A 25492-nucleotide genomic window follows, 5' to 3' on the forward strand; every position below is an offset into this window, starting at 1 on the left:
GCAGGCACAGGCTCTGCCTGTGGACCCTCACTGTGCGGCGATTCCCCGCAGCAAGGGGAAGTAACTTCTTAAACCACACCAAGCGTTGGCTCAGTAAATGCAAGGTAAGAGTCCGTAGCTGTTCTCTTCTTTTCTTTTAAATGAACGGGCATATTTTCTCTATGGAAATGAAGATCTAAGTCCATTAAAATCTATTCATGGGAATGCTGGAACTGTTTTCCAGCAGAGTGCTGTCACTTTTTGCATTTGCTGGTACAAAGCAGGAAAAACTGGACAGGAGTTTGTGGCATATCTCACTCGTGTCATTCACCTGCTGTCTTCTCCCTTGCGTGCTTTCAGGTCAAGTCATGTAAGAAAAATTTCACCGCTTTTACGTTATGTTACGCCCATTTTTCTTCTTTGGCAGACTATTTTAGCAGTAGAAGTCCACTGAGCCTAGTCCGTGTTCCTCTGATTCGGACTTTGCTTGAGATCTCATTCAGTCTTACCAGAAGCTCAGCCCACTTTGCCCTACAGCTTTCCGAGGAAGAAAGCTTCCCTTTAGTTTGCCTCCACGAGTAATTGCAAAACAATATATCTAGCTGTATGAACTAAAAATTGAAGTAGAAAGACTCTTCTAGCTTTTGTTCTGTAGTTGCAATAATAGTGTTGCCATACTGCTATTACTGAACATCTCTATATTTTAATATATTGAGGCCTTTCTCCAGGGTGTGTTGTAAAACCACCCAAAGATATTACAGGAATAGTTGTCTACTGCTGATTCTTAATTGCTACGGGTAAACGCTTCCTTTCAGGAAAGGACTTTAAACAAAAAACATTTTTATTTCCTCCAGGCGTTTCACTACACCTAAGAGCCATTCACAGTCTGGGAATGTTCTTTTTTTGGAAACAAAATTTAACGCCATCTTTGGGCTACATACCTGAAGAATTTTCCTCTCCTACTAAAAAGCACCTGTGCTTCCCTTCCTTAATTTAACTTGCTCTCTCCCGCTGAGACCGCTACTCTTGTTTAGTCATTCAGCAACTGGAACTGGTTTTGGTAAGGACAGAATTTCTTTTTTTTTTGTTTTATTTTTGCTTCATTTTTGTTCTGTCAGACTTGTGAGCAGCATATGGGTAAAAAAGTGCATTCTGTAATTTTTCAAGAGTCAGGGGATGTAGTTTGGCCAGTAACTGGACATCTTCACCTCTAGTATTAAAAGGCAGACATGTCTTTTATACAAATAACATTAAAAAAAAAACCACACCCAAAAAACCCCCCAAATGGGCAATCATTTAATTCTTACTACATGAATGTTTATTTCTCTTTGAGATGCAAAATACATTTCTAGAAAACCAAATTCAAGTCCCAGGTTTTACAGACTGGCTGGCATTGGGTGAGAGCCTCAGTATCTATAAGGGGCGTTTCCTGTGCAAATTGACAAAATTTGCATATTCAAAATGATATTTAAACCGACCCTGTGAACAACTTGCAGGGGATTTTAGGCTTTCCATTTTGTAAATGCTTCTTTGAGTTACAAGTGTGTGCTTTTCCCTTATTATTTAAATCCTTGATCATGGAAAGCAGTAATAGCACTGCAGTAGACTATGTAAAATAATAAAATAACAAGAAAGGCTAAGACAATCTGTCCAGTCTGGAAAGAAAAGTTATTCTAAACAGTACTGAACATTCAATTTTTTATTTTTTTGGTAACCTTCTATGTATTTACTGTAAGTCTTATGGGAACTGCTGCAGACTTCAGGTGTGCAAGTACTATTTACAGAAAGTCATGTAGGGTTTCTTAATTTTTTTTCTCCACAAAAACCCCACAATAGGAACCATGGTGTGTCCTTGCTCCTGACGGTAAACAAGTGTATTGCCTTTCAGTGTAGAACTAAGCTGAGGAATGTCTCATATCCCACAACACATCAAATCCATTAATTTCTTTTATCATTTTGTTTACTCTTGCCTATGTTGCTTTCGCTTTCTCACCTACCTTTCAATGTTTTGTCCTTACCTGGTTTCATAAGCTCTCTTACATCAGTAATCACCAATATTCGCCTCTCCCACTTCAGCAACGTTTTGTGCTTTTGCTACCCAGAGTTATTTTTTATTCCTTTGCTGCTCTTGAAAGTTCACTTCTTATTTAGTCTTGCTGTTCATGCACTATCTTTTCCGTTGCTTTCAGAAGTTTTCATTCCCTTATCAACTTCTACTGCTACCTTATTTCTTCTTTCCTGACTTCATCACTAGATTTGTTGGGGGTTTTTTGTGGCTTGGTTGGTTTTTTTAAAATTCTCATACTAGTTTTTAGGATCCTTTTCCGCGTACTCTGGCTTTCTGACCATCTTTGTACTAAAGCTCTGTTTTCTGCAGCTCTGATTTGCTTAAATTTCACATCTCCTGTCTGCGTACTTCATCTGCCTTTTACTGAACCTTCATCTCCAAGTTTCTTTTAGCCATATTTGTTGCATTTGGTGTGTCGAATTAACGCTTTGAATTAATAGAAGTTGTGTAAGCATTTTGGTTGGGGCTTTTTTGTTGTTGTTGTTGTTGTGGGGTTTTTTGTGTGTTTGTTTGGGTTATTTTGCGAAGCTTTGCATGTTTGTTTTTTTTCTTTTCTTCACCAGGCTTTCACTAGGAAGGGGCAGTCAGGACAGGAAACAAGAGAATCATCTTGAGGTGAAACAGAGAGAGACTCCTTGAACCCTGGAGCTTGCCTGAGCAGCAGATGTAGGTTTATCTGAGATGCTGAACTACCTGCTGTTTGTTTTTCCTACTCTGCTCAAGGAACCTGCACTTTGTGCTTATTTTCTGTAAATAAACAAGATTACGCCAAATGATATACCTGACTTCTATAAGCTATTTTTCCTCCTCACAGGAACAACTTTGCCAGGCCCTACTGGCTAACTACTTCAGCAAAGTGGGTAATAGTATGAATTTGTAGTGCAAATTTAAAGAAAGTGTCAAAGCTGATTTGAAAGATAGAAGACGCCTGTAAATCAGTGCTCTATATTCACATGGCTGTAAAAACTAACCTGTCTCCTGTTAGCTATTTAATAGTTCTCAACAGTATAGTATTTATTTACAAAAAAATGTCTAGAGTCCCTCTTGAGATCTGGCTTCCTATCCTAAAGAAATTGTAAATGGGGAGAAGAATGCTGATCATGTATAATTAAAAGTGCAATTTTTAAACTAGCATATGAAAAAATTATTCATGGGGCTTTGAACTAGCGTGGTTTTAAGTTGACTAAAAGTACTGTCATATTTGTCTTGTATCCTTCACATGTTTAACAAATTAATACATCATCATGAAGCATTTTACAAGGAAAATAGTTAAATGTAAACCCATTAGTATTGTGCGAGTTGATTTCCATTTTGGCAAGCAAAATCCTGTTCTTGCACTTGCAGTTACTCTAGCTCGTCCTTAAGCAGTAAGTATGGTACAGTCTGAGCAACAGTGACCAACCTGACTTTAGAAGGTGCTGATGTCTTCTCCTGTTGACATCAGTCACGTGCTGCACGTGGTTACTGTTCTGTCGCAGCAAGTACTGGCTGAAAATTAGAATATTTGTTCAGAAGTTCAGGTATTTTGAACAACAACAAAAAAAATCTAGTTCAATTGAAGTGTTGCATTTCAATGAATCAAAAAAGGTCTGTTCTCTTAATACATGCTGTGTTTTTTGAAAAGGTATTGTGAACTGTCAGATACCTAAGACCGAATGGCTCAACTCTATCAAAATGTTAGTTTCATTTTTCTAAAATGTAATTTCATCACAAAATGGTGCATTCTCATACAATGATATGCACCATCATTGTTGTGCATATGGTGCACAACATATGCAACTGTATTCTCCAGAAAAAAAAAAAATAATGTTGCAGCACTCTGATAATTTAAAGCTTCCTATAAACAATCCATTTAGTTGCAGACACTCCCATAGAGACCTCTCTCTCCCACTCCATTTCAGCCTGGTCCCTTTGAATTGTGAATAATTGCCAATTATGTCAAGTAATTGTTTACCCCTAGCGATTAGCAACAAATGGTCATCCTTGCAATTGCTCTACACAAGTGAGTTGTCCAGCTTCGCTCTCACTGTTTTTTAATATCTATAGCTGTGAATGTAGGTAGGCAAAAATGCTCGCTTTGTGATTTATTACAGGGACAAGTCAGGACCTATGAAAGGGAAATATTGACTGCAAAGGCAACAGGACCTTTCAGATCATTAGTACTTAATGGCAGCTTTGTCCGAGTGAGGATGAAAAAGAGGGAACAAATGTTTCAGGAACTGGTCTTTTATTATAAGCAGTAATAACAAAACCCTTACGATAAGTAGATAATCTTTTCCCCTGCTGACTATTCTTTGTTGGGTTTAAAAAAACCTCAAACAACCAAACAAGAAAAGTTGTACACACCCTCACACATTGTTTCATTTTAAGCATGGAAATTACTCCTTTTCTTTAAAACCACAGATTTTCTATGCTTTTGCAATACTGTGCTAGACATTACTGCTGGAAGCAATTAACAACAACTGAAGAAGTCTAACAAGAGATAAATGAGTTGCCAGCTACACATCTCATTAAAAATCCAATCTGAAAACCACTGTTGAAAGTATTTTGCAGTATTTTGTCAGCTGCCTTTTCTTGATTTGTTGTACCCTTACACTCTGGTCAGGAAATGTCTGGTGACCCGACCTCAGGACACTAAAAATCCACCCTTGAAGTTTGTTCTCTCTTTTGCAGGAGATGTTAAGAGCCCATCGTTTCCCCGAGCTGCTTGCTCTGTGGCATGTGAGTGGAGCATCTCAGCTTTCTGCCCCATGGCCTGTGAAGGTCAGTGACTTTTTAGGACCTCAGTTTGAAGATGGTACATAAAGCAAGATCGCAGACTCCGTCTTACCTGTGTTGATTACAGTTTCTAATATTTAGACTAATAAATTCCATTTCATAACAGAGAAGAACACCCGCAAGTGGATGATAAATGCAACTTCCCAATGCCACACAGATGGCTCGTGTCCCTGACAGCATACATAAAAATCAAATATTTTCAGATATTGGAAATTTTGCTCTTAATTCTTGTTTATTTTGAAGTTTTCTCCCTTTTTTGGAGTCACTTCCTACTGGGGCCAGCTCACATATTTTCATAGCTTGTGAAAAGAGTAAAGTCATACTAATTTAGCTTACTATTAAGAGTTGCAAATTTAATTTCACGAATTTGGAGCTTTCCTTGTAGCTATATTAGGGACATAACTGGTTAAAACCTGTTCATTCCTACATAGCAAACAATTATGGGTTAATAACAGATTAATCTGACGCTGAACAACGTCCTTGAAAACAGAATATCCTCAGGCACACTACTGTGCCTGTAAGTGTCAGGTGAAGGTTATTTTTAGATTATTGTGAAAATTTTTGCCCTATAGGAGTGGATTTAATCAGCCAGGGCTGATTAAGCAGCTGTTTACTGTGAGAATAAAACACAGAACTGAAATATTGTTCAAGTCAAGAAGGACGGGATGCTCCTTTTGCTTTTTGCATCATGGGATGAGTTGTAAAGACCCAACAAAAATAGTCTGTGCTCACAAATACAAAACACTTCAATGAAGTCATTTTACTGTCAAAAGTGCTTTTTGTTGTTGTTTTCTTTTGTTTACTCCCTCCAGAATTTCCACTTGACTGAAAATGCAGAGGTGAGTGTTTATGCTGAAGAGGAATGGAAGGTGTTTTTGAGGTGCCCACGTCTCTTGTAGGCCAAGAGCATCAGCCAGCTCCCTGTGTTGTTCCTTGGTACCGGCTGTTGGCCTTAGCAGTGTTGCTGAAACAGCCCCTTCATCCTTGCGTAGCTGTGCTGAGTGCTACTCAACATCCAGCTTAGGACGCCAGTGTCCTCTTGTCTGCTGGGGATTTTATTTTCTGGATTTACCTTCCTATTCCCGATAATCGTCTGCAGGCTTGTCAGATGCTGGTGACAGCGCGTACCCCACTGCAAGAAAGAGGCACCATGTATCCTTGCCTTCTTGGTTCGTAGGTTCCCTGGGGATGATGACAACGTGGAGACACGGAGTGAGGGATGTCTCTGATGACAAATGTCTGCGTGAGGAGGAACAGTAAATTTTGTAGCTTCTGCACAGATAAGGTAGCTGTGCTTCTACTTTGTTACAAAATTTATGTTAGCTCTACCTTGGACTCAGTCTAGAAGTTGCTTTTCTAAGCACAAAGTAGGTTTTAGTATTTTTTTAAATATTTCTTGATTATTGTGTATTCCTATATTATTTTTTTTTAAAAATCAAATATGCAATTTTCAGTGCTTCCTGACCAGTTGTTCTGAGTTATTGAGCAAATTACCAATTCTTTTCCTTATGCAGCAGCTTGAGATTCTAGCATATTCCATGGCCTATTTCTTGGATTAAATATATGACCTTAAATGGTAAGAAAATGATACATCTCTCAGGAAATCTCAAGATTTGCTGTACACCTATCCAGAATCAGAACGATTTTTCTTCCTTACTGATGACAAGTCTCATCAATCTTTTGCAGATAGACAAATGAAAATCTAAGTTGTGAGCCATGCATAATATTATAGCCACAGGTTACTAGCAAAAAAATGTTTAAGTTCAGCTAAGAAAAACTTTGGGCCTCCTTTGGTAATAGAAGCTTTCTCTCTGCTGCACCTGGTGACACTGGCAAGCCCGAAAGCTAAGATCTAGCCTTTGGGTTTGTTTCTCTTACTGCTTTTGAAAGGAGAGTGCCAAAGTAAATCTGTATGCCTTTGTGGTGACAAATACTGTCAAAACCCAACAAGATACTTGTACAGAAACAGCAGCACCGGGTTCAACCAGCTTCTTGCTGTGTTAGGAATCCCCTTCTTTCCGCTCAGAAGTTGCAGGCAGGTTTGAGCCTCTCTTCCTATATGTCCCCTCTCTTACATTTTAATAATAAATATAATCTTTGATGCACTTGCCAAAAACACCAATGGCTACCATGCTATCATCAAGGTTTGCATTTCCTAACAGAGGCTCTGAATTGAAGGATCTTCAGCACATCCGAAAATCCACCATTTCTTTCACAAAAGGTATTAGGGTTTCACTCTTCTATCTTTCTCTGTCTTACTCAGTGTTTTTCCCCCTCTCTCTTTTCTACCTGCCCTCCAGCTGTGGCTGCTGTGTCCTGGGGCCTGTTTGCATTTTGTAATAATTATTGCAGAGCCTCTGTGATCCCTAGTCTCTGGTTCTGCAGACGAAGTTTTCTCTGCCTTGTTATTTGTTTGCCCAGTCACCTGAAATCCTAGTGAGTAAAAGATGTGGAATAATGCTTCATTCAGAAAGAAACTGTTCATGTTCCTGCTTTGCACACTGTTACCAAAATATCATCTATTTTAATAACAACACAAGTAATTCCAGTAGATATTCCTGTAGCTAAAATGCGTGCAGTAATAGACCTAATATACTATTTATTGCCCTTTAACTTGGTACTTCTACTTGAATGACAATAGTCCCACTGCGAAGCAATTGGTATAAGTTGGCCTACTGTGCTATTATGTTTTAATGTCCCTTACCACACACTTTTATACTCCAGCAAACATTTTCATTGTGACACAAAATGTAGGTGATATCAGATTTCTCTCTGCTTTATAGTTCAAAACAAACAAACAAACAAAACCAACTAGATTTGGGGTTAAAAAATATATCTATAGTGCATATATATATTTTTTTATATATATATTTATTCATATTTTTATGTTCATAGATGTGTAAAATGAGCTTGATTCTATTCTCTCTACTGAACTCAATGAAGCCATTTTGGTTAAGTGACAGAATCAAGCTGTGTATGACACAGTGTGGGTATGTGTATTTGCTCTCTGTGAACTGCGAAATATCCTGGTGGAACTAATATAAAATACAACAAACTATGATATAATTTGGAACAATGCTTTCCTTGGTGAAGGAGAAAAGCAATTATATGATTAAAATAGCTGGAATCAAGCTCATTGCACAGATAAGTAGCTTATATTTCCCAAAAATGTGATTAATCAGAGAATATTTTACATGCTATATAGTGTAACCCTATACTGAGAGACAGACAAATCTCCTTTTGCAGTTTGTTTCTAGCCCCAATTTTTCATAATCCTTGGTTTTAGGGAAAGTATATGAAAACCAACAGAATTTAACAACGCAAAAAATGTCTCTGCCCTGACATGATGTAAGCTCGGAGCAGATGCTCTTGTTGTTGGGAAGCGTCTCTGATTCTACAGAAGAGGAGTGACTGCGCCTCTGGGACCCATAAGGCTCCTATAGCCTTTGGGTCACATGAAGCCTCTGATTCTCATTAGCTGCTCCTCACTCTTATCCTCATTGCTCGTCAAAGCACCTTCTTTGTTTTCCTTTCTTAGCACTTTGTACAATGGCGTTCAAGTGCATGTTTTAGATTTACCTCTTCCTTTTTATTAGTTTTTCTTTCCCTTCTGCATTTAGGAGATGGTGCCTTGAAAACTGGTCTCTTGGGTACGCTCCTAGGCTGCCTGGACAGGTGTTTCTATGCAACAACTTCACTACTTTTAGATGCAAAGCATGCTTTTGTTCTCTTTTCCACTTTGCTTGTGGGAGTGCAAGGAAGAAGAGAATCCTTTCTTTTATTTTCTCTTTGAAGTGTAACATATAAGAGTATTTTGGTGAAGGTCATCGTCATCTGAGGAGGGGGAGGGGGGCACTACAGGGCTATCTGATTTTTCCCAGCTACCTCCTCTTAATATGTCCAGAAAGGTTATATTTAATTAGTTGACAGACTTTTGGATGTGTAGCAACCCAGCCCAGCAGCAAGTTCCTGAAACCTCTGTTGAACAGCCACTGTGTACATACATGATGGGTGTGAGAGACCCATGAAGGGTCCAATGTGCCGTCGCCATTTCCAGTCCATCGTACGCATGATCTCAGACTACGCACATGCAGTAAGTGAAAACCATGCAGGATAATCCAGATGACTGTGCATGCCTGTGTTCTCCCTGGGGGTTTACGCGGCTAGGGAACTTCACAGTTAAACTCTTGTCCAAAAAATGACAATTAAGTTTTATCAAATGTCACCAGGGAGAGCAGGAGAAGGATCTGTGTAGAAATGCAAGGCACAGTCAAGAGTAGTATTTAAGTGTTGGTAGATACTAAGCATAAAAGCATTGCACATACACTGTCTTTTAGGTTTGGACTTTATGAATAAGCATGAGAGATTTTGAACCACACCTGCTTTTAGAGAAAGCTGTTGGATATGTTTCTAAGCAGAAAATAACCCATCCCTTCTAAGACCCAGTTGAGGAAAAGGTGGCACTGTTGGTTTTGCTGGATAGCTGTCAGAGCTGGGTTAAACCCTCTTTGGGTTTTGTGAAAAAGAAAATATTTGGTAATAAATTCCCACCATCCTTCACGAGAACTGTTCTAAAATTATGTATGAATTTCAACTTTCAAACTAGAACAAGGGTCTTCAGGCTTTTTATTCCTCTTTTTGTTCCAGACAGCTGTGTCGCTGCTGTGCTCTTCTACTAACAATGAACAGGGCCCTCAAAAGCCAGCTTGCTACAGCAGGAGGTAACAACGGCAAACCAAAGGCGATTGCAGCACTGCAGAGGGAAAGGCTACGCCTCAAATAATATGAGATATTCATGCACAAAAAGTCTCCAAAGGTCTGTTTTAATTTTAAGAATTACAATGTCAAGTTGTGTAACTATATTAAATGATTTTTTTTTTCAAGAAAGCTAAGTTTGTTTCTTTACGTGTTGTTAAAGCATTGAAGTGTCAGCCTTATATGGGAAACAGCAGAATGGACAAATAAACATTTAGTAGGTATTTTTTAATTGCTGGTAAATTTGCTAAAACATTAAATCAGTTGCATCTTTATTATTTTATTTCTACACGTACACTATGTGCTAATGTATAATTAAACTAAAGCGTGGTTATTGCTTTTTGCATTCTGGAGTAGTAAAAAAAAATGGTTGGTTAGAAACAGACTTCTGTTTTGCAGATGCTCTATCACTTGCAGCTCAAAGTGTCAAACTCTACACATCGGGGTCAAAATGTATGCAAAAAGAATATAATTTGGACTTCTGCTGTGATTGAAAATAAAACAGAATAGAAAATCACCCTTTTTCCATGGGGGAAAAAAAGAAAAAAAGAAAAAGAAGTTGGTAGAAATAACGAGAATGCTGTTCAGTATATTTTACGTTGGTTATTACCGTTATTAAATGGAAAAAAAACTGCACGCAACAATCAGAGTAAAGAAACCTGTTTATTTCTTGTGAATTGTGTATGTCTAGCAGTTTATTTTAAAAAATGTGGTAACTCAGAGTGGAAGATACACCTGCTCTGAGCTCCTTGATCAGACTGATGTTTGGAAGACTTCCAATAAAGCCAGGTTTGTAACTCCTTCTGCAAGTGCCATCATGCTTTCCTACATTTATTGCTGTTGCTCTAAGAAGTAACAGCCTTATGTGCCCTGCTGTCTACAAGCAAGAACTGGAAAAGCTGTCAGATAAGTAGAATACAAACTGTGAAATGAGTAATCAATGTTTGATGAGGAAGGTGGGAGAATAAGGAAGTTTCCGATAACTATTAAAATCCAAAGCCTAGACTGTCAGGCCATCGCTCACTCTAAATAATACCTTGCACCAGTGATAGCTCCTTGAACTCTAATTGAAAAAATTGTGCCTTACCTTCATCCACATGACAATATACAGAATCTTAATATGACCCAGAGTAAAACACAATTTGTCTCCTGACTTTTGGAAATTTGTAGCAGTAAAAAAAAAAAAAAAAAAAAATCTAAAATGTTTTAATTCATTTAGGTATTTTAGGAGGAATTAGCAGGTTGCGTAAATTAGAGCCATCCCTGGAGGGATCCCCAGGTGAGCAAGTAGGAGCAAAAATTGACGCTTAAAGCCATGTATAAGACGTGTTTTAATGGGGGTTTTATAGAATAAGAGCACGTGACTTAAAACCAAACACATTTCTGTCAGAACAAGGGATGGATCTGAATCACTAAACGCAAATGCTTTGGAACCTCCATCCCAAAGTCTGATTCTGGCATCTGGGATTTTGATCTAAGAAAACCTGTAGAGCAAACAGTACCCATCTGGGGAAAATACCAGTGACATGAAAGGCCAGATGAGGATGAATACAATTAACTGATCGCTTTCCTCAGAGCTATTTCCACACCATGTATTTGAAGCAGATTAATAGACAGGCCGAGGTTGTTCCAGTAGGCAATTTTGATGGAACTTAATTCACCTTGAACAGAAAGACAAAAGACCCAACACAATTCACAAGGCTGTGATCCAGATTCTGTTCAACATGGAAACTTAAAAGTAGGAGGTACAAGGCAGAGAGAGGTCTCAAGCAGAGAAGGAACAAGTAATGTGAAGACTATGACATTTTATTTTCCTGCTAAACTCCTTTAGAAAAACTGTCCATTTAATTCTTGCAAACAGACCCTCCTGCTGTGTATAGCAGCTTGGTATGCACTCAAAATTTTCCGTGAATTAAATATACAGCTGACAATCTGACCTGTGTTATTTTCTAGCCATTCAAGTTCTGTCTGCAGTCTGGCTGAAGGAAAAGTTTTTAACTAGAAATAGTTTGAAAACATGGGAGAAAGCTTCCAGAAATAGTCTTCCAGAAAAGACATGCTTGGTTTTGGTGTTGTTTGTGTCAGCCCTATCAATGCCACTTTTTTTTCCCCCTTCTCTGAGATTTTCTTCTTTTAATTCCTATTTCTAACTCTGCTCATAAGAGGAAGCTAAATGCTTTTATCTTAATTGAGCTGGTATTTAATGGACCTGTGAAAACACAAATATTTAAATATAGGAGCTCTTCACAGGTGTCCATTTAAAGTATTTAAAATTTGGTGAGAAGTACTTATTGGTCTGTAGAGAAAATAACCTCGATTATCCATGACAATGAATAATAGTTCTTTCTCAAAGGGTATCTTTTCTCTCTTATGTAGGATTTTAGTTATGTGTTTTAAAGGTAAAATGCTAAAAGGGCAGTCTGGTTTACAGAATGAACTATGTCTGTTAAAATCCTATCTAAAATTTTATGACACTGCAGTTTATTAACACTGAAAGAAATTTAACACCTATGGTATGGTCCCTGTGTGTTGCCTTCATTTATTATCCTGTCCCTCTAATAGACCACTTCAAACTGAATAATGTATCATACAGGAACCAAGCTAAAATTGCTACTAAGAGTGGCTTAATTAGACTGGTGGTGGTACACACTGTCCCTTCCTCACAGTAGGTTTATTCATCTATAAGTTGGTTTACATGATATTTGTTTGGGGATGCCTCATATTTATAGACTTCTGGACTTAGCATTCGCTTTGACTACCAAGCGATAAATTGCACTATTCAAACCGAAAAGTAGAAGAAATGCAGTGAAGTGGAAACAGGTCCCACTGCAAGTGGGGCTGTCCAGGAAGGCAGTGGATAGCTTGAGTAGGATAAGAGAAGCAGAGTAATTACTGGAGTGTGCTAAGGAGAGGTAAAGCATATAGCATCCTAAGAAAGAATGAAACTTCTTTCATAGGTTAGGGGTGGACATGCTGGGAAGCAGCTCTGAGGAGAAGGACCTGGGGGTCCTAGTAGACAGCAAATTATCCATGAGCCAGCAGCGTGCCCTTGTCGCCAAGAAGGCCAATGGCATCCTGGGCTGCATAGGGAAGAGTGTGGCCAGTAGGTCGAGGGAGGTCATTCTCCCCCTCTACTCTGCACTGGTGAGGCCACAACTGGAATACTGTGTCCAGTTCTGGGCTCCCCAGTTCAAGAGGGACAGGGAACTACTGGAGAGAGTCCAGCGAAGGGCAACCAAGATGATTGTGGGACTGGAGCACCTCCCTTATGAGGAAAGGCTGAGAGAGCTGGGACTCTTTAGCCTGGAGAAGAGGAGGTTGAGGGGGGACCTGATTAATGTTTACAAGTACCTAAAGGGTGGGTTTAAGGAGGACAGAGCCAGGCTCTTTTCAATGGTTCCCAGTGACAGGACAAGGGGCAATGGGCACAAGCTAGAACATAGGAAGATCCGTTCAAATACATGGAAAAACTTCTTTACAGTGAGGGTGACAGAGCACTGGAACAGGCTGCCCAGGGAGGTTGTGGAGTCCCCTTCTCTGGAGATTTTCAAGACCCGCCTGGATGCAGTCCTGAAGGATGTGCTTTAGGCAATCCTGCTCTAGCAGGGGAGTTGGACTAGATCATCTCGAGAGGTCCCTTCCAAGTCTGAAGATTCCGTGATTCCGTGATTCCGTGATTCTGAAAGTTGTCTATCTAACAGAGGAAACCACAAGAGGGAAAGATTTTCATGCATCCTAACGTATTTGAAACTGATGTCAAACACGCAAGACAATAGAGCTTGTGCAATTTCTAATTTGAGATTAAATTATAACAGAAATCAGAGGCCCCAACCTGAGAAAAGGATTATCAGAAAGACATTTTTTTTAACATTAAAAAAACCAATATTCAAAAATGCAGATTTGGCAGACTCAGGAAGGCAACCAAGCCAGGCCATATGTTTTGACGGGCGGGGTCGGGGGGGAGAAACAAGAAATGTTAATGCATTGGACAAATCAATCTTAAAACTCCTATAAGCATACAGAAATGAAACAAGATCAAAGACTCAAAGGAGAAGTATAAACAAAATCTGATCCATCATTTAGAAGAAGCAGGATGAAAAATTGGGCAGAAGGGGCTGGGGAGGAGGGGGAGAAATCAGATTTAAGCAGTGTCCAGTGTTTAGAAAGACTACATTTGGAAGAAGCAAACCCATCTTTTAGAAAAGTCAGTAGAGAAAGACTTGAATGCATCTAAAACTAAGTTGCTGATGGACAATACTTGGACAATAAGTAAAATGAGGGCTTTCTGCGAAATTAATCTAAAGAATTACATATGAGAACTAGAACATCAGCTTAAACACTAGTGAAATCTTTATAATTTGTAAAGTGAACCCTGGTGCACCAGCTTGTGTGCTAGAAGCAACAAAGGCTTTGGAGAATAGTTAGTTGTACTAAAATAAGGAAAGTTGGAAGAAGAGAATAATTCCTAGTATAAATGCGAATGAAGGATGGTAAAAAGTCCCAGATCTGTATCAAAAGATTTTTTGATGGAGCAAGAGTGATGTGTTTCTGAACAATTATTTTTGCTATCTAAAAGTAGCATCAGTAGAAAATTATGGCTTTTAGAGACGAAATTTCAAAGCTAACATCTGAGTTTACTGAATAGGACATAGTAAATGTTGTTATGATGGGTAAAAGAAATGGTTTTCAAAGGAATATCATGATGAATATATTACTTCAGGCCCTGGGCATCCAAGCTCAACGGCGTTATGGAAAGTACTGAGAGAAGAATGCTTTAAAAAGCTGAAAAATCAGATTCCTATTTGGCATTCCTAAATTTCAGGGCAGAGTCCTTTAAATTTGATCTGTCACCAGCTGAAATGTGGTTTGACTGAAAACTTAGAGCCAGACAACTTGATTGTATAACTTGTTTTAACTTAGAGGTAGGGTAATTTAGAAATAGAAAAAATGAAACAAATAGTGTACTTGAGGAATGGAAACTGTCATACAGCCTATACATCTGCGAGACAATGTACATGATGGACAAACATGAGGAAACAAGACATTAATCTTTAGTGAAGTTGTTCCAATTAGGCTGTTATTGAACGTACAGGAAAAATTGAAGATAAATCCTCCTCTTCAGAAAGAAACTGAAGAGGTGAATTCTGAAAATTTAAGTGTAGAAACAGAAGTAGCTCCGGAGAAGTTGGTAAAAGAAGTCGCAGTATTGTAGTAGTTGAAGAGCTGTATAGGGGAAGGATTGCAGAGGTTCCTTCAGGAGACCAGAGGAAGCATATGGAAGGACTTTTTGCAACAGACAGTTGCCAAAGGATCCCTGCTATATAAGCAGCAGTAAAAGGGAGCTAATACAGAATTTGTCTTGTATGCAGCTTTGTACCTTTGAGAAGAAGAGAATAGTGATATTTGGGGCAAGCTGCAACCATGTAGCCAGTGTCAGGTTATTGATGGCGTTCATGGCTGAGCCAACAGAAAATGAAACAGTGGAATATTTTTTAAAGAGTTCTGGGCAGACTTGATCACTATAAAGCTTAAGGAGAGGTTACCCAGACACCTGTCAGCCCTGAGGTAGACATTATAGTCCTGCTCTGGCCTAAAAAATTGCCCAAGGTTTCTAACGCACCTGGAGGATCTGTTACAGTAGCAAGGGTCTGCAACTGCATTTGGGACAAGAGACCCTGGTAGGATGCCCAGTTAAAAAATTAAATGCGAAATGAAAATTAGAGTCAGAATATTTCCTACGAAATAAGTTTCCAGGTTCTCTGATGAAATGAGGGATCAGCAGATACAAAACCATGGCTGCTTATTCTTTCCACTCACTCTCCTCCCTATTCACTTTCCTTAATCCCAGTTCAGTAAAGTACATGCTGAATTTTAGAAACCTTTTCAAGTGCCCTTGAAATCCCAGGACAACTGAATGCATGACTTGATTCTTTTCATAAAAGTAATGGTTGGTAGTGGTAAGAGCGTGTTCATAAACTTTGATGTATCGGAGTCTTATTTTGTATCTGTTCCTGCTTCCACAGAGATTTTGCAAAGCTAAGAATTCAGCTGCATGCTGTTGGCTCATTTCCAAGCAGGAAACTTGTGGGGAACATGCAGAGCATGAGTCTTTCCAATAAACTCAGATACGCAGGGTCCTGTGCGCTCCTGGCTCCTTTTCATAAGCTTTAATCTTGCACATCCTCTCCAGTAGTTTCAAGTGTTAGAATGACTGGGATCATGCTATTGCTTAGAAATGAGAATGTAGCAGAAGCCTTTTCAAAGTATCAAGGATACTCCAAAAACATCAGTGTTCATTAAATGTTATCAAGCATTTTATTCAGATGGCACAGTGCAGAAAGGTCTTGCTGTGCAAGGCTCTATATGTACTCAAAGGGGAGAATTCATACCCTACTAGCTCACACTCCAGGGAAAACAGACAAAAGGTGAGTAAGAGAAAGCATTTTTATTCCTGTTCTACAAAAAGGGCACAGAGAGGTAAATCACTTGTTGGGGTCATACAGAAAGAATATGATAACATGAGGTCATATAAGGACTAATTCAGTACCTTCCGTTATAGCATTCCTTCTTTATTTAAGAATGCCACATGACTCTATGATGTAAGAAATTAAGATGCATTTTCTAAGGTCTCCATTATGATGTGCTGTCTTTCCCACATGAATAAGAGAGTCCTTAATTTAATCGAGTTTGATACAGTGTTTGATATAAACCTGCAGCCAGTTAAAATGGACTGCTATTGGCTGCAGATCAAGATGACCTAAAACCAAGATCACTGATGGCAATTTGATCTTCCTCCGTGTTTTGGGAATAGGTGGTGCATGGCAATAGGTTGGGCAAAAGGAATGGAGAATTTGACATTCAGCTAGTTGTCATCACTGTGTGTGCCTAAGTGCGTTGCATTTGGTTGCCAGACTGCAAGCCCCATTAAAAGCAGTAATGAGAAGAGTAAGGTGGGTATTGAGAATTTTCCTTTTTGAGGGTTGTTACTTATGATGCTTTCTAAAGCTGAATTTTGAACAGTAAGATGACGGATAGTGAGTCATTTAAAAACAAATCTCGTTTAGGTCTTTAGCTCGTGTAATAGGCTCTCATTTAACAGAGCTCCTTGTTAACTCATTAAGGAAATTCAAGACTGGGGGATGAAAATGGCTTTACATACTGTCAGAAGGCAAGATGATGCATTGAGTTGTCTTGGAAGCAGGTGTATTTATTCTGTTGATTCTTTCATAAACATTCTGTGGATTTTATGTCTTCTACTTTTCTCCCTTCATTTCCATCAACCTATAATTAATCTTGGGGAATGTTTGCCGTGCATCATTGTCATTTGGTACTCTGAGACTGCTATGGAAGCCGGTGTCTCGCAGACACGAAGGAAGGAAAATTTTTTCAAGATACAGTGGGTGCAAGAAATGAGTATCTTCTTCTGCAAAGTGTTTACAAACCCACAGATTAAAGGCAAGAAATGAGAAGGAAAGAGTGCGCATACACAGTGGAAAAGAGAAGTGGGAACAGGAGATGAGGAAAGCATTTCTTTAAAGAAAATAACCATGTTCTCTATACAGTCGTATTTGAACATGTGTATGTACAGATGACTTTAAACATACAATTCTTTCTGAAATGCTGGATGAAAATGGTTTTGTTTGGTTTTCTGATATATTATCAGGTAAATTTTGCAGCAAATGAAGTTAAAAAATGTATTGGATTTGTTGGATTATTGGATATTGGTCAGAGTGGTTGAATTCTAACATCAGGAACAAAAAAACGTTTTCATTAAACACATCTCTGAAACTCAAGGAATCAGAAAACTTTGGTGCTCATTTAAAAGAAACCTCACTCTTTCCAAGTTTATGAACTAAATGGATGAAGACTTCAAGGTATTCCTACTATAAAAAGGAATCATTTAATGAGAACTTATGTCACAACTGTGTTGGACAGCAAGTTGCAAAGAAGTGACATTTGCTTGGATTTGAAAAGGAAGGAAAAACTTTGATTAAGGAGCATATTCAATATTTATTTATGAGTATTTTTCTAATGCATTCCGCTTGTAGCAAGTCTGTACTATGAGGTTCTGCAGCATGACCACACATGCAGTATATGAAGATCAGCCTTACTGAAATGCTCATTGAAGTACTAACCAGGCAGGACAACGTTCTTGCTTGTGCTTCACGAAATCATAGGGAGGAATTGATGTTTTTTTGTTTTGATTCTTTTTAAGATGCATTTTCAGAGAGTAAAATAGGACCACCCTGGAGGAAACAAAGCAACATACGTACATCTGAAACCAAAACAGTGAGTAGCCCAAGCTTTCAAAACTCAGGTACCCAAACCATATTCTTTTTCAACACAGATTTTTATTCCCTTAGCAGGCAGACACCTCTGTTCTCACTCTGCAGGATGGGTACTTTATTCCTCCAGCCTTTTTTGTAGCCACGCTGTGTAGCTCTTCCTTCTGAATTCATGTCTCTTGAGACTTTGTGATTAGAGTTGTATTTTGAATTCTGGATAAACTCTTAACAGGGTTTTATAGAGAAGCATTAATAGCCTCCGTCTTTGCTAGAGCATCTTTGATTGAAAAATATTAGTTGTCTCTTCAATGACCACATCAGATTGGTGTCTCTTGTTCTTCCAAGCTGACTATCTGCAAGGAAATTTTCTTCCTCTATATTAATTCCAGATGATTAGCTTCCAGTACATAAGAGGATTTTCTTTGAGAGCATTGTACAGTGTTACACCTGTTAATACTGCTATGTTGTCTCTCATTTCTCACTTCGTTCTCTAAGGTCATTTCAATCTCTCTAGATGATAATCCATTTCTCATTTCGGGTGGTGTCTTCCAGGTCTGCAATATCCGCATGTTTTATTAGTACAGTTACGTGTCTTTTCCTTGCATAAAGGTTATTAAAGAAAAACTGAACACAGCATATCCTATGACCTGAGATGTTTTCCTAACAGCTTCCCTCTAGTTTGGGTGTTCCTTATTTGTCACGGTGTCAGCCATCTCCCTTTGCTTCGTAAGCCATTTTATAATCAATTTCCTAATTCTCAACTTCTCTACACTAGCAATTGCCCTTGAACGCCTTACTATAATCCAGGCAGATTGGATCTAGAGTGTTTCCCTTGTCTACAGAAAGCCAGTATCTCCTCAAAGAAAAGTATCATCTGTACCTGGCATGATGTGCCTTTTTTCTGGTCTCCATCCACACTGCAGAAACAACTATTGTTTTGTGTCTGTCACTTGTTCTTGAATTCTCCTGAAAGGAAATTGCAGTTTTTATTGGGAGCTTCATGTAAGAAAAATCTTCAGGATGTTGTGAAAATAGTTTTGAAATATTCTGTAAGAAAGACAAAAAAATGGTTGCACTGCCCCTAGTATATTTTAATATCTCTTTAACTAACAACCTCCACAGAATCATCATCATTCAGGCTGTGCAGATGCTGATTCTAGTGCTGCGTAATGATTACAATAAGCCTATTTAGAGGAGGAACAATCACCATTACTAGGCAATGAAGTTTTGTGAGATTTCTACGTTTCACAATATTTTTGGTTTATTTTTGGAGCAATGTGAAGGGATGGGATCATTCTAGTTTCTTAAGAGAGAGCAAGGGTTTGATTATTTGTGATCCTTTCAGATGATGATTTTTAGCAGGAGGGAGGGTTGGCAAAGCAGTAAGGGGACTAAAGGATTTGCCAGTCAAAGACTTTTCAGAATGAAACGTCCAGCACCAAATTTTGCCACTTTGAAACAGATCAGCTTAATTAAATAGTTATGGCCCTAATAGATGTGTAGACACGTAGAAAATTGTGACTCCAGAATTTTATGTTTTTCTAAAACTTGCATTAAAATGTCGCATTGCTTTGAAAACTCCTATTCAGTAAAACTAGATAGAACCATAGAATCGCCTAGGTTGGAAGGGACCTTTCAGATCATCTCGTCCAACCATCAACCTAACCCTGACAAAAACCGTCACTTAACTACATCTCTAGGCATTATGTCTACCCGTCTTTTAAATACCTCCAGGGATGGTGCCTCAACCACTTCCCTGGGCAGCCTGTTCCAATGCTTAATAACCCTTCCAGTGTAAAAATTTTTCCTAATATCCAGTCTAAACCTCCCCTGGTGCAACTTGAGGTCATTTCCTCTTGTTCTATTGCCTGTTAGTTGATGTCTTGAATGTCATTTCTTAAGGCAGCGCAGAAGCCTTTTTCTTGGTCTTGAAACAATTTTTTTTTTCCCAATAGTAAGGCTGTCAAGATGAAATGAAAAAATAAAAACAAACATAAAACCTGAGGGTATCCTCTTTCTTCTGTTCAAACACACGCAGTAACAGAAACAAGTGCAAAATACTAATAAACCTATTCCAGAAGTCATTAGTCATCTGTGGTCAATGCTTGAAAAAAAATACTACCTAACTTAGTGACAAGTCCATTGAAGTGGCAAGTCCGTCCAGAAGCTGTGTAACAGCAACGAGAATGTGTCAATAGACATTAAGAGATTAAAAGTTCCCACCTAACATCTACCCTGTCTGTATGGGTTTGAATGTTTTCTTTGTTTGTTTGAACTCAAGATACACTCTACCTATTTGTTCTTTATAGATCTCAGAAGGAAGTGTCTCTTTTAAACTCCGTTATTGCTGGATTTTGGGCTTCTGTCAGAAACAGTGCAAGAACAAACAGTATTCAAAAGATCGCATTTTGCCTCCAGGTAAATTCACTGAGTGTCAAGGCAAGTGGTTTATTTATTTATAAAGGAAAATCAACCTGGTTTTCAAATCACTAAGATTCATATTGGGGTGGGGGGGTGGGGAAAGTTGGAAACTAAGTTACATGCCGGGTTCTTATTTTATTTAGCTTGGTTCCCCTGTTAAATGTGACCCTGTGGCAGTTTATGGCCCCCATACAGTAGAGGGTTTGAGTGAAAAATAGATCCATTTGGCCATAGTTTTAGGGAATGTTTTTCTAGACTTTTACACTGCTGAAAGCTTTATTGCTGCTATCAATGGGAGAAGATACAGACTTTCAAATAAATCTGCTCTATATGTATGTGCTGATTGTCTCAGCTTATGCCTATGCTTTCTATGCAATTTCAAACAAAAGTGAAATGAAAGCAAAACAGAAAAATTGGATTTAGTTAACTTTTCACAACTGAATGGTAATTTAGGATCTTCTTCTGTTAGGGTAGCTAGCTAAGCGTTTGATTTTTACTTTTTTTCTTCTTTTCTTTTTTTTTGGCTGTAAACTGCCCCTCCTTTTTTTCTCCCCAAATTGGGAACAAGTAGATATGGAGGGCAATTTTTTTCTGTTCTCTGACTTTTTTTTATTGGATTTAAAAGATTTTTCACGTTTTACATGGCATCAAGCTAGATCTTTCAGAGTTTTTGTGGAAAGCCACAGAAAGCAAGATATTAATTTGGTGGCTGGCATACCTTAAACTGAGTAGGCTCAGATATAAAATGAAGAAGGCTCAAACCTTGGTCTTATTCATCACAAATAATATACTGGTAGCAAAAGCTATTTTGCCACTCTTCTCCACCCAGTTTTGGCAAGCAACTGCACCCTGCAATTGATCAGTTTGGGCCAGAGAAGTTAACTTAAAGCCCCATGTTTCTACAAAGAATTTTTTTTCACAAAACTGTTTTTCCAATGGATTCTTTTCTAAAAATCCTGTCCGATTTTTCTAATAGCAATGCAGTCCCCCCGAATTCAAGATACTTGCAGATCTTTGTCACTATCTAGACATTTGCAATATGAGACTCTTTGGTTTTGGAAAACCCTGAAATGTGGATAAAAAGAAAGGCAGAAATGTAAAGCTTTATCATGATTTTGTGTGTGTGTGTGTGTGTGTGTGTGTGTGTGTGAGATTTTTACATCATAATGTGAAATGTTTGAGAAACCACCCCAGTATTTCACTGAACTAGAACAACCCTGCCTTTTGGATGTTTGCGCTTCACTCAGCTAAGGCAGATCCGAACATGAAATCCAACGTTCACCTGCAACATTTTAGTAAAGGATCACAGAGGATCATGAATTCATAAAATCGTAATGACTTTATGTTATTGTTAATGCAGTTTCTTCTGGAACTTGCACAGTGTATTGATATACTGTAGTTAATAGTCCATTCTGGCAGAATTCAATGTATAGTGACATAAATAAGTCACCATGGAATGGAAAACCAGTATCTCTTTTAGGGGAAAGCTGAACTGACTCTGGTCTCCTTATCCAAAAAGGAAAAGGACCATTGCATGCTGTTTCTTGTGTCAGGCTTGCAGCTGCTGTGAAAGAGAGCTGCCCCATAAAGACCATTTGCTTTCTGATTGAAACTTCATATGCTTCATAGACGTGCTTCATATGCTTCATAGACATTAGGAAGAAGTTCTTTACAATGAAGGTGATGAAACACTGGAACAGGTTGCCCAGAGAGGTGGTGGAGTCCCCATCCTTGGAGGCATTCAAGGCCAGGCTTGATGAGGCTCTGAGCAACCTGATCTAGTTAAAGACGTCCCTGCTTACTGCAGGGGGGTTGGACTAGATGACCTTTAAAGGTCCCTTCCAACCAACACATTCTATGCTTCTATGCCAGTGTCCTGCACCAGGAGGGCAGGAGGGGAGGAACTCCCCCAAGGAATTCAGTCCATACCACTCCTTCTTCTTTTCCTGGGCTTTTTCTTTTTAGGAACTGCTGAAAACCTGCAGTTTTCTCCTTACCGGCAGCCACCAGGCACACAGGAATGCAGAATAAGCAGGAATTTCCACTACTCCAGGAGGTGACTACACTGCCAGGAGTCAGGCTGGCTTCAGTTTCTCAAGGTTAAACTATCATGAGACGTAACTGTAGTACAACCCCCTTGCTCCTTTGTCACTGTACCTTGTGGTGACCTGAAAAGATCATTGGAGCCAATGAGAGCTTCGGAGACAGTCTAGTCCTTAGGCAACCGTAAAGTGAGTTCTGTAGCTGTAACTACTGAAGAATCTCCTACAAATAAAAACACAGGGCCAGACTTCTTGACAGACTAAATTTGCCCAGATGGAGTACTCGACTAATATGTCTACAGCCTCCTCCCTACTCTCCACTCCTTCAGGGATGTTGCTGGTGTGCCCATGGTAGTTTGCACTTTGCTGTACCAGCCTATGCTCTGGGGCTTCAGTTTCAAGTGCCGCTCGATATAAAATGCATATCAGTAGGCTCCAGGGCGCCTAACTAAATCTAATGTGAAGGCTGTAATCTGGACTCTTATCATTTCTCAAACTGATCCCAGCTTCTTCTGTGACTTTCCAGCCTGTATGAGGCCCCAGGGAGACACAGAGAGCTACAGCTATTTCTTAAGTTCATGCTTTAGGTTGGGACTTTCACAGGTTTCTGCACCCAGCAACCTAAATTGTTGACGAGCGTTGTTTCACAGGTAAATAACTGCTACTTTTCATCACTCTGCAGTGAGGGGCAGAAGTATTCTACACACCACTTCTGAATTGCTTTAGGCATTCTCTGAACAACAAGTGTTAGTTTTATTTTCAAAAGTCTGCAAAGGCGCAAACGTCGCCCTTGTTAGGGGTTCTGGGAGAATCGAAGCACAAAATTAGTAAAATGTGTATAACCAAGTTGGGGGAAGAAAAATAAGCTTAAAGACAGCCAGCTAGGATAATCTACATCTTCTCATACTTGCCTGGAACGCACATGGAAAAGCTTTGTGGGAAGAGCTCAGAAAAATCAATACTCCAAATGAAATATCATTGGAATCCTCTTCTCATTTCAGCTGTGGTCTCAGTGAGAGGCCGTAATGTATCCATGAATAATGTTTAGCTTCAATCTCTTTTACAGCCATTCCAAACAGATGAGCAATTTTTGAAAAGCAACTGTTGAAGATGCACTTTTGCCTCTTCATCAAAAACATATAAAAATGAAATATATTGGAGTATTTATTGCAACGTATTACAAACCTTCATGGTGATCCAATACAGATGCTTCTTTTTCTCTGTGGCACCGACCTTCAAAAGTGATGATGTGAAAAGCCCTAGATTTTATGACGGCTTAACTCAGAATATATTACAGCTTCTATTTTAATATGTATTTGAAACTGCTGTAAACTTTGAATATGAAAAGGAACGTTGTACCTTGTACTCCACTATAAAGTCTAAATATGAAGAGAAAGGTATTAATGGAAGTATAAACAGGATTTAACAATATTTGCATGAAATGAAGTTCCCTACCACACAAATAGTTCTTTCTGGGTATTCCGTGAATTTTGCACTTTTTAGGTAAATCTAATTATCAACAATATAACGGGCACCAGAGAAGCAATACATAGACCTGCATGGTACAGCCGTGTGTAGATACACTAATCACTTAATAGTGGTTTGAAAGGTTTGAAAGCAGGATTCCAAGACAAGATCTGTGTGACCAACAGCTGTGAGATGTAGGCCGCCTGTAGCTATAGCAAACTTTGTGAACCACTCCTGTCAATTTGAGCCAAACGACTCTATCACAGCTCACTGAAGGACATTTGCTGTCCCCGTGATTCTTCTCCATAGTCCCTGATAGCCTGCGGCCCTTGGCCCTTAGAGCGTCTGTTTGATTCCATCTGTGGCAGCCCCTAGACTTCAAGGTACTATTTACCACAATTAAAGGCTCCAGGAATGGGTATTCCTCTAACAAAGGACTAACACTAGTGGTTACTGCTATAGCCATGCAGGCACAGCTCTCCTGCCAACTTTGGTGGTTCCCCAGAAAAGCAAGGGAAGACACAACAACCATTCCTGGAAAAAGGTGGATATCTTTTGTAAACCATCAGTTAAGGTTGTCAGCTTTGATTCTGCAGCTGGCAGCATTTTACTGCCAGGAGGAGGGGAAAAGATGAAGCAGAAACAGGAATGACATTCACGGAGCCGTTGGGAGAGGGAATAGTTTGTTGTCCAACTGAATAACTTTAGTTAAGTTTGGGCTCTTTCCTACATTTCTTTGTGTTGCTTAACTTACCTGCCTCATGTGTGTTTGTGAGTTGTTTTGATTCCATGTATTGCATGCCCACACATCCTGTCAGGTATGAAATATGGCTTTGCTTCCTTGGGGAATGCAGTGAGACAGCTCTGGCTGAGATAGTGCCCTCACCTCTGCACGTGAGGTTCAACTGATAGAAGGCCATTGAACAGCACTGGTTTTGTGATACTTCAGTCCTCCTCCTCCTGGCCCATAGCTGTGCCAAGTGGGGAGAGAGCACCCAAATTCACAATATCCATCACAGAGATAACGTAGACAGGACTAGAGGTACGCCTGAGTAGCAGGTGGAGTGAGACCTGCAGAGGAGGATACTCACTATTCACCTAGGAATGTCTTTATGAAAGAAAAGCTTTGTCTTTTGGGGCTCTAGAGGATTCCCCTGTGCATGTGACTCCAGAAATTGGGTGCTCGCCTCCTCGGTGCCCTGTGATTAGCTCAAACATTGATTGCAAAGGCAAGGATGGCTCACGATGGAGGGGGAACCAACTGGGGAGTGAGGAAACCATCCCCTGCCTAGACTAGCTGCCACCCCCTCCTTTGCCTTACTCCTGTGCAGAGGTCACAGGGTACTTAGTTCAGATAAATGATCCCCCAGGGAATGTGCATTGCTTACAGATTTTGTGCTGTGGACTTTGTAGCTCGCTGTTGGAAATAGTGAACAGCAATGAGACTGTGCAGCAAGCCCAGAGAGAAGATTGGAGATCTGTAGGAGGTGAGGTCCATCATTTGGATCCTACTGGGTTGTGTCTCAAGCAGATGAGTTCAAAGCAGCACTTGCTGTTTAAATGTGGCACAGTCACAGATGCAAAGAAGCATAGGATAATTTGTAAATCCTAACATCATATCATGGAAGACATGTCAGGATGACTACAAAAGAACCTGGAGGCTTCTGTGATGCAGATGTGACTGTTGAACACACTTT

This window comes from Rissa tridactyla, chromosome 2 (assembly GCF_028500815.1).
Source record: "Rissa tridactyla isolate bRisTri1 chromosome 2, bRisTri1.patW.cur.20221130, whole genome shotgun sequence".
Classification (NCBI taxonomy): Eukaryota; Metazoa; Chordata; class Aves; order Charadriiformes; family Laridae; genus Rissa; species Rissa tridactyla.